The sequence below is a fragment of the Dermacentor albipictus genome, chromosome 6 (assembly GCF_038994185.2).
Source record: "Dermacentor albipictus isolate Rhodes 1998 colony chromosome 6, USDA_Dalb.pri_finalv2, whole genome shotgun sequence".
NCBI lineage: Eukaryota > Metazoa > Arthropoda > Arachnida > Ixodida > Ixodidae > Dermacentor > Dermacentor albipictus.
The window spans coordinates 23676956-23689850 of record NC_091826.1 but is presented as its reverse complement, the minus strand read 5'-3'; the positions used below and the strand labels follow the sequence as shown (position 1 = coordinate 23689850).

At 46.4% G+C, this 12895-nt stretch overlaps 1 protein-coding gene and 1 long non-coding RNA gene across 6 annotated transcripts in view; one reads left to right on the top strand and one right to left on the bottom strand.

The window, feature by feature from the left end:
* Positions 1–12895, bottom strand: part of LOC139060896 (uncharacterized) — a 67761-nt gene that overhangs the window by 53011 nt on the left and 1855 nt on the right. The gene's annotated exons all lie outside the window — the stretch shown is intronic.
* Positions 5841–12895, top strand: part of LOC139060885 (collagen alpha-1(IX) chain-like) — an 80494-nt gene continuing 73439 nt past the window's right edge. Inside the window, exon 1 of one of the 4 annotated variants that reach the window (XM_070540154.1) lies at positions 5841–6131. The gene's annotated coding sequence lies outside the window, so the exon portion shown is untranslated. The remainder of the gene's footprint in view (positions 6132–12895) is intronic. The other 3 variants (XM_070540153.1, XM_070540152.1, XM_070540155.1) reach the window with 3 other exon arrangements.

Sequence of the window (12895 nt, the reverse complement as noted above, 5' to 3'; positions counted from 1 at the left end):
TCTTGCCCGCGTTTCCTTTCTTTAACGCTGCAAGCCCGGTACTTCCCGGTCACGAACGGCATGTGCGTTATCAGTGTGACGCAGCATTCTCGACAGGAAAGTAGCGAGCGCCGAGTTTTCAAGAAAGGAAACGCCAGCAAGGCAGATGACGATTATTGTTGTGGGACAAATATGCACCCCAAAGGGTGCAAACTGTTTTTAGAGTGTATCAGCTCTCGGTGCACTTTCCCCATCGCAGATAGCTTTCAAGGTAGGAACCGCGCGGCCGCGCATGGCTGCGCCATACGCAGCAGCCGCCGGAGTAGATATTCGACACGCGTCGGACATACGTCCGCGAGTACACGCGTCGACTAGTCTAGTTTAGTCCGTCTACCAATGACCTGCAACCTGAAAAGTAGGAGGGGAGATTAGATAGATAGATAGATAGATAGATAGATAGATAGATAGATAGATAGATAGATAGATAGATAGATAGATAGATAGATAGATAGATAGATAGATAGATAGATAGATAGATAGATAGATAGATAGATAGATAGATAGATAGATAGATAGATAGATAGATAGATAGATAGATAGATAGATAGATAGATAGATAGATAGATAGATAGATAGATAGATAGATAGATAGATAGATAGATAGATAGATAGATAGATAGATAGATAGATAGATTATGATGACAAATGGAGAGTTTAGCGAAGCTAGCGCTAGCGGCTTTAATCCACTGTACACTGTAAACGAAAACAAACCCACCTGGGAGTTTTTAACAGGTGATGTACCCTAAAACCTCCCCTCCTCAAGTATTTACTCCGATGTATGGGAGCAAAACAGCGCCATTCCCTCGTTTCACTCCGCTGGCTGGCTGCGGGAGTATTAGGGCGACATGACGCGATTTTACTCCGCTTAAAAATCTTGTTCTCCCGTGAAACTCCGACAGGGAGTTTTAAAAACTCCCCTCCGCCGAAAGAGCTTGGTCACGTGGCGCTTCCCATGAGGCTGTGCGCCTCGCCAGCGACCGGGCGCATTCGGCGGAGTCGGCAGTGCTCATGGCTGACGGTTTGTTTACATTTGTGAAGTGTCGTTCCGTGACAGCGTTTCGTCAATTTGTTTCCCGTATTTCCTTCCAGAAAGTGTTATAGGCATGCCTGAAGCTCGGTGTTTCTGAGCTTCAAGTACGTTTGCTCTGATCACTTTGCTGACAACGATGAATGCAAGAGCAACGTTTTCAAGTGCGGAAAAAGGCTTAGGTATACCTCGAAGCTGCTCACTGGCTCGTGATGTCGGCTCAGGTTCTGACTGTGTTTTCGTAGTGCGTGACCCTGGCTTGTGTTGTTCAGTACGTGAAATGCGACTGTTATGTCCTTTTGGGTACATGCTGACAACGTCTGGTGTAATGTTTGAAAGGACCGCGTAGCAATGGCAACAGCAGCCACTGTTCGAGCGACGACGTCCGTGCTAGTCGCACATGTATGGCGTACCCCAAGTTCGTTGCGGTGCTGTGTTGCCAGTGAGAGACATCGGAGTGCAAGCAACTGTTTTTATGTATCTGCGAACGGATATTTTCACCCGAAGAAAAACGGTAGGACATAAGTGTAGCGTTCCTAACTAGAACGGCAACAGAAATGACATCATCTAAGTGAGACGGGTGTCGTCCGCCATTTTATTCCAACTTCTTCCTTCTCACTTCTCCCCTAGCACCTTCCTTCGTCTTCTTTCATGCGTCCAGCGCAGACCGCTTCACTCTTCCGGATTTCTTTTAATTACACCTCCTGGGGTAATACTTGAATACGTTTCCAATAGCGGCGCACTCCGTTTGGCCCGAGGCTCCGGCGTACCAGACATTCTTCAATATTCCATGCTGGCATGCAGTCTTAATAACTTGAAATGGTCCGCAATATTTTGAATTTGAGGGCACAGCTCCTTTCCTTACAAGGACATAGTCTCCAGGCTGTATGTCCGGTATCTCGCTACTGTGCCTTTTATCAAAGTTTCGCTTCATGCGGCGCCTGTAGATCTCCTGTTCTTTGACAGTTTTCCTTACTTCCGCAAGTTCGAGGTTCTCTAGGAGACCTAGCTCACGATCTGCAGGAAGTATGGGCGCTGTACCTGAAGTTACAAAATGAGGGCTGCAGCCTAAACTCGTGGTGTATGATCTGTTGTGATGCTTCACAGCGGCCTCGAGACAGCACTTCCAGCCACCGGCAAAGTCTGGATACATCTTCATATACTGTTTGATGTCTCGTATGGCACGTTCCGCTAGGCCGTTTGCTGCCGGGTGGTATGGAGAAGAATACTTTATCATGATGCCGTGCTTCTGGGCCCACTTTGATAATTTGGCACTCCGAAAAGCCGGCCCGTTGTCGCAGACGAGCGTCTTTGTGTGTTTAAAACACTCAGCTTTGAGGAGGTCTATTACGCTGTTTGCGTCTTCTTTGCCAGCTTTAGCCGCAATCGTCCGTGTGCACTCATCTATGGAGAGCAAGAAAGCTTGCGTTCGCTTGCCTCCTTCCCCCTTCTTTTTGAGCTCCGCGAAGTCCAAATGAATTACTTCGAACGGGATGCTTGAATATTCAGGGTGCCACATGCCACATGCCACATGGTGCACATGCCACCTCTGCCAGGTGAACAAAGTTCACCTGGCAGAGGTGGCAGTGCACCATGCGAGTCTTGTTGATAATAGATACCGAAGCTCCACTGTCAACGAGAGCCTTCACTTCAATGCCATCTACCTTAATGGGGGCGTACAATAAGCTTGACGACACCAAATATACTGTCTCACTGAAGCTCTTTTTCTGGGGCTTGTGATGCACGGTAGACAGATTATGTGGAAGTAGGTTGCCGTGAACTGCGGTAATTGGTTCTTCACCATCCTCACAGTCATGATTTACGCTTCCCAGAGATTTGTTTATGAAGCTGTGTTCACATTCAGTTGACGGCAACGACTCTAGATTGGAATCAAGTTGCTCTGTTCTACCATCTGGCTGTCTTCTCGATGTAATTCTTGGCACTGAGGTCTGTAGAAAGTTCAGAAGGTCATCAAACGTTCTTGGACCTTTGAGCTGGACATGACTACGGATCTCGATACACAACCCTTGCGTTATCAAAGCTACAACAGCAGAAGACGACAGCTTCGGTTCTGCAGAATACAACAGGCGACGCTTCTCAAGACAGTACTCAAGCAGAGAGCCGCCTGTATAACTGAACCGCAGTGCCGCATCCCATCTTTCTACTGCGTTGCCTTCGAAAGCCCCTAAAAAGTTGCTTTTCCACAGTTCCCAACATGTTGTTCCATAATCCATGAGTTGCACGTCATACCATTTTCTGGCTATACCGCCCAAATAACGGCGCATATGCAAAATCTTTGTGTCGTCGGAGTGCCACAGATTCTTGTCACAGGCGTACTCAAAAAAACACAGCCAGTAGTGTGCATTTTGCGATTTTCCTTCAAAAACATCTGGTTCAACAATACTTCGTGCTGACTGCTCTCGACTAAGCGCTTGGACGAAAGTTCTCATTATTTCGATCTGTTGTATAATGTTCCTTTGCAGTTCCATAACACTCAAGTCTAGGCTCACCTTCCCGGCAGGCGTTTCCTCTTTGAGGGTGCCACGTCGTATGGGTTCCAGAACGAGTTCGCTCAGTGTCTGCAGTTGTAGATTCACTGTCACCGATCCTGTTTGCACGAGGGCTTGGCGGCTGATTGCAGCTTGTTGCAGTACCACGTTGATCAGCGCGGTAGAACTAACTTCAAGAGGAAGGTCCGTCGCTGGCTCACCGTGCACTTGGTATCGGGTGAACACAACAGACTCTGATGACGCCTGGTCGACGAAAAACGTCACCCGCATCGCTGGTCTTCGAAAACTGTCGGCTGCGCCAAAATGTAGCGTTCCTAACTAGAACGGCAACAGAAATGACATCATCTAAGTGAGACGGGTGTCGTCCGCCATTTTATTCCAACTTCTTCCTTCTCACTTCTCCCCTAGCACCTTCCTTCGTCTTCTTTCATGCGTCCAGCGCAGACCGCTTCAATAAGTAAGCGTACTGTAAATAAAGCTTCTTATTGAGCAATGTGCATCGAATTGTTATCGCGCATATAGGTTTTGGTCACGTCATTGCTTCCGATATTGCATTACCATTACGCTCAATCCGAGACACTGATTTAGACGCATGCCTGCTCGCTCCGAGTTTAAGCATTCACTCGACAGATCAGCTATGTAGCTCCTTTTCACAACCGAGAGATTGCTTGGACGCGGAGCAAGTAGTGCGGTGTATAATATGTATGACTGCGCATTTTTCGGTGTTACGTCGGCTGCTTCGGGTCATGCTCACACGTAATAATTTGTTGCTACGCTACCACTATATCGCAAAAATTTAATTTTGCTATGAAGCAGACGCACTTACATTTTTCTTGCTTACTGTAACTAACGCACTACTTTTTGGCCGCGAACGCCGGCAGTGTGCGAAGTCGCTCCAGCACTCAGAATGGCATGCTAATTGTGAAAATTTACGCCATTAACTTTTTTCTCTCACTATTCTGAATTAACAGTTTTGTGTTGATTAAGGTATTCTGTTAATATCAGAGAGGCACATCTCGTATGAACGAGCATGGGAGTCGTAATTGTGAAAGAAGCACAGCTGCTCCCTAGGCGGTTTAGAGGCACACAGTATCGTGGCTATATATACTGGCACCGTTGCTTCTTGGGTATCGCGTGTACGTGGGATGTCTTTCAAGTTTCTGCATTGGGCGTTTCTGAAATGTTTGTGTATGTCATGATATATGTGCTTTCATTGACTTGTTTCGTCGAATTTGACGCGCTCTCGTGTGCATATTTCGAAATTTGACCAGCAGCCTCTGTATGTAAAGATGTTCGCGCAAACTCACGCGATGCCTCTTTTTATACTCCCGTTGCACCTCAAAAAAACTCCGTCCATTGCAAAGCAAAGATAGAAAAAAATAATTCCCATAATTCCACGCGAAAATTCCGCTCGCACGGAGTAAAAATTCTACTCCGATCATACGGAGCATAATAAACTCCGAACCGGGGGGTCGCTAGAGGACAAGCGTTATACTCCCACGTCGGAGTTATTTCCGTTTACAGTGTACGTGGAATAGATGAGAGAAAGAGAGAGAGAGAGAGTGAAAAAAGCATATTATCATCTATACGCACTAGCGCGATTTCACAGTCTATGGGCAGTTGGTACTGAGTCAACTCGAATCGACTTGTGTTCTACCGATATCGGATGGATGATGAGTCTTAATTACTTCCGTGGAACGACGCCGCCACCGTTCCGTTTTCCGAAGAATTCATTTCGCCGTTATAGTAATCAATTTGAGCCTTTAACTAGGTATTGGCAAGGGTATTTGCAAGGTTTGTGAACTTTAATTTTGGGAGCTAGTCCGCTTGTACCCTCGATGGTCGTTCTCATCATAATAAAAGATATACCGGCTTTTTGGAATAAACGTTGCAGTAACTTAACCGCTTGGTGCTTTGATCTTTATCGATATTTAACATCTTGTGGCTGGCCCGGCGAAGTCTAAGTTTTAACCTAAAATACTTATCATAACCAAACAGGACTTGCCTAACTATTCAAGGAGGTAAGGCGCTGACTCAAGCGCACGCCAGTTAACGCTCCGATGGTATACAGTCCTCCACGAAGCATTCTCTACGGAGGCCCCCGCTGGATCTCAGAGTCGAGCTCTCAACGGACGATGGATGAACGACGCCGAGGGAGCACAGAGAAGGATGATGCGCAAATAAGGGCGAGGGGTGCTTGCCTTCCCCCCTCTTGTCATCCCCTCTCGCAAAAAAAAAAAGGAGAAGGAGGCTAAGACCTCGGCGTCGTAGCGACCGCTCTAGGAGTTCCCGAGGGCGCAGACGGGACGGCAAACGTGCTTCCGGTCTCGCGAACCATCTCAGCGGCCGACAAGATGACAGAAACGAGAAGAACTGGATCGGTTTAAGTGGGAATCGCATCCAACGAGCGCGCCGTATACGTCTCCGAAAGAACTCTGGATACCTGATAAGTTATATATCTTTTTTATTTCCCCGAGTGACCTTCACTGGGCCCACAACAGGGGACCAAGGACCAGGCTGAGATACCACCCGCTATACGCGCCCTGCCTTGAACGGTAAGTTCGAATTCCCTCAGGAGACAAAAAAAAAAAAAGCGCTCGGCCTTTCATACGCAGTATAAATCTTGTTAAGCAGTAGTCGAGGGTAATTTCGTTTAACTGTAAGTGATAGAAGAAAATTGCAGTTGTGATTATCACAGGGGGCGGAGAGGGGGTGGGGGGAAGCATATCTGGGTCGTTGGTTGTGTATGCTTAGTAAACAAAAGCGCGAGACCATCGAGTCATACAGGCTTGTTGCTGAACCTGTCGAACCTGTCGACCTGGCCACTTCAGCAGACATATGCTGGGTAACGGCGTACTCAGCTAAACTGCGTTATATCGCCGTTTTCACTACTTGGATCGTTTCTTGCAAACATGACCTTCATCATCAAATCAGAGTCTCAACTATATTTAATGGGTAAACAGCGGGAAACAAATGACGTCATTCGCGTAACATCTACTTCCGCAGACAGTGACTATTGCATCCTCTCGTATCTTGACATATTTTACGTCAGGCAGGACAACCATCGGCTCTAATATCAGTAGGTCAAAAAAAGTTAAAACAATTATACATCTACTTCCGCAGACAGTGATTATCGCATCCTCTCGTATCTGGAAATATTTTACGTCAGGCAGGACAACCATCGGCTCTGATATCACTAGGTCAAAAAAAGTTAAAACAATTATAACCCGCGTTTTTTTCTTGCCTGATTGCCTGATGTGCAATCGTATCTTCTGGCGCACGTGGACTTGTTTTTACTGTATTGGTTGATGCCTCGTAATTTGCAATACATGCCATAACGTAATTAATTAAAAAAGTTAATTAGTGAATTTTTCTTCATTGGTCGATTATGCACTTAGATTTCTCGGGCACGCATGTCCGTCTCTTTTTAGTAATCCAATTCAACGACTAGAAATGTGCGATGTGCCACAGGCGATGTTTTTTTTTTTTAACTCTGCAAGATCTAAAAATATATACAAACGTTTACCCGGTATGTAGCGTTGGCAACGGAGAGTGTCAAAGCATACGAAGGCGCTGACAGTGTACAACGTGGTAATTTTCTTTTTTTTTGCCTATCTAAGGCAGAGGTCACAACAAAACGCATCGCCGCAGTCACTTTACAGCCACGTCACACTCCACCCACACGTCACTCCAGCCGCCACTAAACCATCGTGTACCGTAACTCACCGTCAAAAGTCTTGCAGACCACGTTAGCTGAGGAGCCCAAACTATAGTGCAAGCGCAGGACATTAGCTTTTACGGTTTCACCTATCACAATGTGCTCCGAGACATGCCATCCCTTTAGCGCCGAGAAAGTTTAGTGTTGCTGAGAGCTCCGTTCTTCGTACGTTCTAATCCGGGTCCTCGCGCAACCCAGATCGGTCCGTTCTCGCCGAAACGTCCGCCCCAAGGCGTCCTAAAACTTGGCAGACAAACTCGCTCTTCATAGTCTGGCCATTCGGGAAGCACTCTTGATGCACACTACTGTAAATGACGAAAAGGACGATGAGCATGAGTTACGTCGATCTGCGGACATGCCTCCCCTTTTCTTTCTTCCTTCCTTTCTTTTATTTTGTCTTTCTTTTTTCTTTTGGTCGCAAGGACGTTGGGCTTTTCCGCTGTGACGACTTTTGCTTTGTCTCCACGCTCGTACACCCAAGTTGGGGTCCGTACAGTGAGAATCCTCGACATTAAAGCCGGGTCAATCGCGGGAATTCGCTTCCGCTTACGTCGCTCTTTTCCCAAATTAAAAAAAATAATAATAAAAAGAAGATAAACACAGCTAAAAGGTCGCCATTTTGACGTGATTGCTTAAATGAAGCTCGAATCGCAGAAGGGTGCTCGACTTGTCTCGGGAAAGAGGCTTCCAGAACATATTCGAAAACTGGCACGAGCGTTGGGAGCACTGTACTGCGGTTCATGAGGACTATTCCGAAGTTGACGACTTGTTGAATGCACACAAATTAGTTACTTTGTTCAAAATAGACTTAGTACCGAAACATTTTGATGGCACCTCGTATGACGCGCACCCACGAGCGGTGGATCGACCATAAAGTTAGCAATGAAAACATAACGGTAGTGCCTTCTTTCCCACTAAATTAATGTTAACAAAAGTATGAAATATCCAGTGCAGAGAGACCAAAGACCAATACGTGAAAGAGGGTTGGAAATTTCAAGGGGGGGGGGGGGGGGGGGGGGCGGGGGAGGCAAGCCACTGGCCAGTACTAGGACCACGAAAAAAAAAATATTTCTGGAAGTACGGCATTTCATCCTCGTTTCACATGTTGCGTGTGTTAAATGACACAAAGACGGCCAAAACGTCGCCAACCGACGCAGGTGCGGAGACAATAGAGAGGTTTATATTAGGAGTCGCAAGAAGCTTGCGTACGCAAGAACTAGGGACGACGGTACTGCGCATGAGCAGACCGAGACGTAGGGGTCTCCCAAAGACTTCTTGTGCAAGTTGGTGCTCAGATTTCCTAGGTACTATACTTTGTGGCGCAAAGTACATTTCTTGAAAAGGGACAGAAGAAAGGAAGACAGCGAAGGGAAGGGGTCTACGCATGCGCAGTAGCGCGGCCCCTAGTTGTTGCGTACGCAAGCGGCTTGCGACCCTTAATCTAAAACTCTCCAATAAGAACTCCTCGATGCACAGGAGGCTACCTCGTCAAGCCGCGCACGGCGCCAGGAGGCGGTAGGAGAGCCCCTCTGGAGCATAGAGTTTCTCACTATAGAGTTTCTCACTATATTACCTAGAGGGAAATCTGGCGCTGCTGCGCTGTGGTATGCATGGGAATGCCGGTATATTGTGACTTCGGATTGGCATCGTTCTCGAAGAGCCAAGACGCCTTGAAGACGCGCCTGGCAAGCACCGTTCCGTCTGTAACAATGATTCATTTTGTATTAAAACAGCACGTAAGAGGCTGTTTTAGCTTTATTATTACACAAAAACATGTTTCGTTTAACTATGAGAACTTGTCATTGCATGTACTATTATATGATACGTAAAAAGTATCAGCGGGCCGCTAAAGTTGGAGGGCAGACGACAAGATTCGCGCTCGCTTCGAAACAGTTTGTCGTCTGTTCTGGCTTTTCTTCGCTTGGTCACGCATTGTAGGCGAGTCGAGATGCAATATGCGTGAATGGAAACATTTTATGAAGATTTTACTTTCGGAACGCGTTATTTGTGTGGCCATATCCGCGTTTTAGACGAAGCCTCTTACAACACTAGCCAACACGAGCCTCGCAGACACATATACCGTCATTCCCATGACGGCCCAGCGCCCCTTAGGAAACTCCCATAGACGGTGGCGCCAGATTTCCCTCTAGGTGTTATAGTGAGAAACTCTATGCTCTCGAGGAAGTCCGGGTTGTCGTCACCATGCGCCGTCTGCGTCCGCTTCCATTGCGGCTTTGAGCTCCAATCTGAGTCGTGACACGGGGTGGTTGGTGGTGGTGTTGGGGGAAGGAGGGGGGCACGTCTCCGTCGGCGCCTGCGATCCTACGATTCCAATTGAAGAATCGCCGCAGCCCTTCCGACGAAAGTGGGCCAAGGATACGCGAGCACTGCCACGCCATAATACGTGCCAGCGGGAGTAGCGAGAAAAATGAAAAAATAACGAAAGTCGGGGAAAGCCGATCGACGAGAGCTTGGCCAAAACGCCCGAGCCGAAAATGCGTTCGTCGGGTGCGAAGACTAGCGAGGGGCGAAAATGGGTGACGCGATAAGATCGGCCATGTTGGAAAAGGGATTATGCAATCTTCACAACAGGTCTCTGCCGCTAAAAGTTACCAATAACCGCAAGATAAGCCGGAGAGCAACGCTGATGGGTGTTTGACGTGCTGCCCGTGAGAAACGTATGAAGTCAACAGACAATGACGCCAGGGAAAGAGCAGATGAAATCAAGCTACATTTCTGTTTAATCGAAAAGTATGATAATAAGGAAAAGGGGTAATTAACGTGAGCGAACAGACGACTTGTCACCAATGGGCTCTTAACTGTGGTGAGTTATCTTTTCTTAGACTATCATTCCCCCATCATGACACGACAAAACTGGCAAGTTTTCTGGATTGTAAAACGCGGGACGAAACCGAATTCCATGCGGAGAAAAGCAAAGGTGAATCAAAAGACAGCGTTCGTCCTACATATTTTTTGTACAATTCTATAGTAAAGCTGCAGCTCGTCCTACAGATTTTTTTCCCCTACGTCCTTGGCTTCCTATAACCCTCTTTAATATGTACACTTCTATCATAAAGCTGCAGCTACACAAAGCGTGCACAAAGCCGTCCCGCTGAACTGAATTGATCGGCATTTTATTTGCGCCATGTGAAATTTTACACAAGGAAGGAGGGCCGTCATTAAGTTGCCACAAGTGAGAAGCTTAACAAAGCATCTGGTACTTGATAATGGTATAATAAGGCAGCACTCAAAACGTTGCGTAAGATTTCTTTCAGCATTCATTTTTCTGATGTTTCTGATTTTTCTGATTTTTTCCAAGTGTTAAGAAAATTGAACCAGATTTATGGACATTTATGACAGGTGAGCAGGCGAAGGAACCTCAACGATTGGCACATACCAGATTGTTGATTTTCGCCAAGCAAACAGCTGCATGAAGATACAGTCTCTTATGCTATAATTTTGGGAGCAGGCTGGGCGTTCTTTTTCGTGTTCTGCTTCTTCTGTTCATCTTCTGCTTCTCAACATCGTCTTCGAGATACTTCATCATCATCACATCTTTTTCTTGTCCCTTAATCAACTCCATAATTGTCGCCTTCATCTGTTCCTTTTCATCAACATCTTCAATTCCTTTCTTCGTATTCTTCCATACTTGTTCTTCTATTCGTCATCGTCTTCTTACTCTGCATCTACTTATTTTTCGTTTCTTCTCGACCTCTTTTTCCTCGATTTCTTCTGACAGGAGGAACGCGCTTCGTACGTAAAATGTTTCGACGTTTGAGATGAGCCCTAGTTTGGCGACGTCAACAGACAGCTTCAAAACCGCATCGTCTTACGAACACAAATCCTCAGGTAATAAGAGTTGTCTTTCATTCGTGAAACCGAGCGTCATATACTACCACGACAGCTGTGATCACGTAGCATACCGTACGAAAACAAGTGCTCAGCGTGCACCAACGTTAATAATCGTCATTTGCAGTGGCACATTTTTTTTTTGTAACACATTCTCCGACGCAGTTGTAAATTCAAATCGATCGTTGGAAAAAGACAGAAGTCCATGTTCGGGTCGGAATTACGCAAAGAAGACGCAAAGGAGATACGCAACGCGTGACGTCATTCACGAACGACATGCGGAGCATGCGCGGATGGTTTCTTATCTCTCCCTGCTGGTATGCACGCACGCTTAACAAGACGGCGAGGGCTCATTTCAAACTTCAAGGAGGGACGCGGAGACGCGAACGTCTTCCGGGACTCGCCAGCCAACTGATTATATACGCAAGAGGTTAGTAGGCTGTTGCGTCTAGTAGCGAGGCAGCCGAGTTTAGAGAGGGCGCACACGCAGTCGACGACACTTCCTCGCTGCCACTGCGACTATGAAAGGAGAAGAAGAAGGAGGAGAGAGAGAGGGGGAGGGGGGTGCGCGCGACTCTGTTAGGGGACTCGGCCTTTGTTAGATTGAGTCCAATTCGCGAGACCCATCTCGACGGCTGCTATACGGCTTGACACTGTAGCGTCTGAGCGGCATTCCTGCACCGTCGTCGCGAAGGCGTGGAACTCTACGTAGAACGAAGATCACAGATGCATCGTCTCCCAAACAAAAACAAAAACAAAAAAATGGGCGGGGGGGGGGGGGGGAGGAGAGCCGTTCACAAATCATAGGATGGCCAGTTGTGCCTCATAGTTGGCATTTTGTCAGTGGGAAATTGAGAGCGCTGGGACGCCTGGACACGTCTCTTCCCCTTCTTTGTCTCGTCGTCCCAACGGTCTAATTTCTCAATCATTCACAATCTCTTGTTCTTTGCGAATCATGCATGACGTCGAGCTCCACGACATAAGGCGTAAATTAATTAATGAATCAATTAGCTAAATAATTACATACTTACGTAGTTAGTTAATGAACTGTAAACAAGATAATTATACGTCAAAATTATCAACAAGCTTCATTTCAAAAAAGAATGCCGCCGAAATTCATCTTTCGACAACACGTTCACGGGATCTCAATACGCCGCTTATCATGCGTGACATCAAGCTTCACAACATTTGACGTGAATGAATGAATGAATGAATGAATGATTGAATGAATGAATGAATGAATGAATGAATGAATGAATGAATGAATGAATGAATGAATGAATGAATGAATGAATCCTCTGCAGCAGCAGCGAGACTGGTAATTCTAAACACGTGAAATGTGCGTATATAGAAACAACAAACATCAGAAAAAATGAATGTCGCTAGAAAGCCAAAGCAATCTATCTTCTGCGCTCGCTCGTGATCGATTTCCAAAGGGTAATTAAAGAGTGGTTCAATCGAGGGGAAAAAATGGCTACGTTGGAACGTGCCTACTACGCATATAGCTGATAAAAAGATATAATGAACGAACAAGGCAACTTTAAGCGTGAATGTTGTAAACGAGTGTCACGTCTTTTGTCGCTGACTAAAAAAATAAATAACACGAAATACAACACTATAGTGCAACACGCCGCAGTAGAATGTAAAACAACCTATGGGAATAACAATGCCTGTATCGAAGTGCTGGTTGATTGATAAAACTCTCGGCGATATTGTCAACATTTACAGCGAAATGAAAGCTTGGTGGCTTTT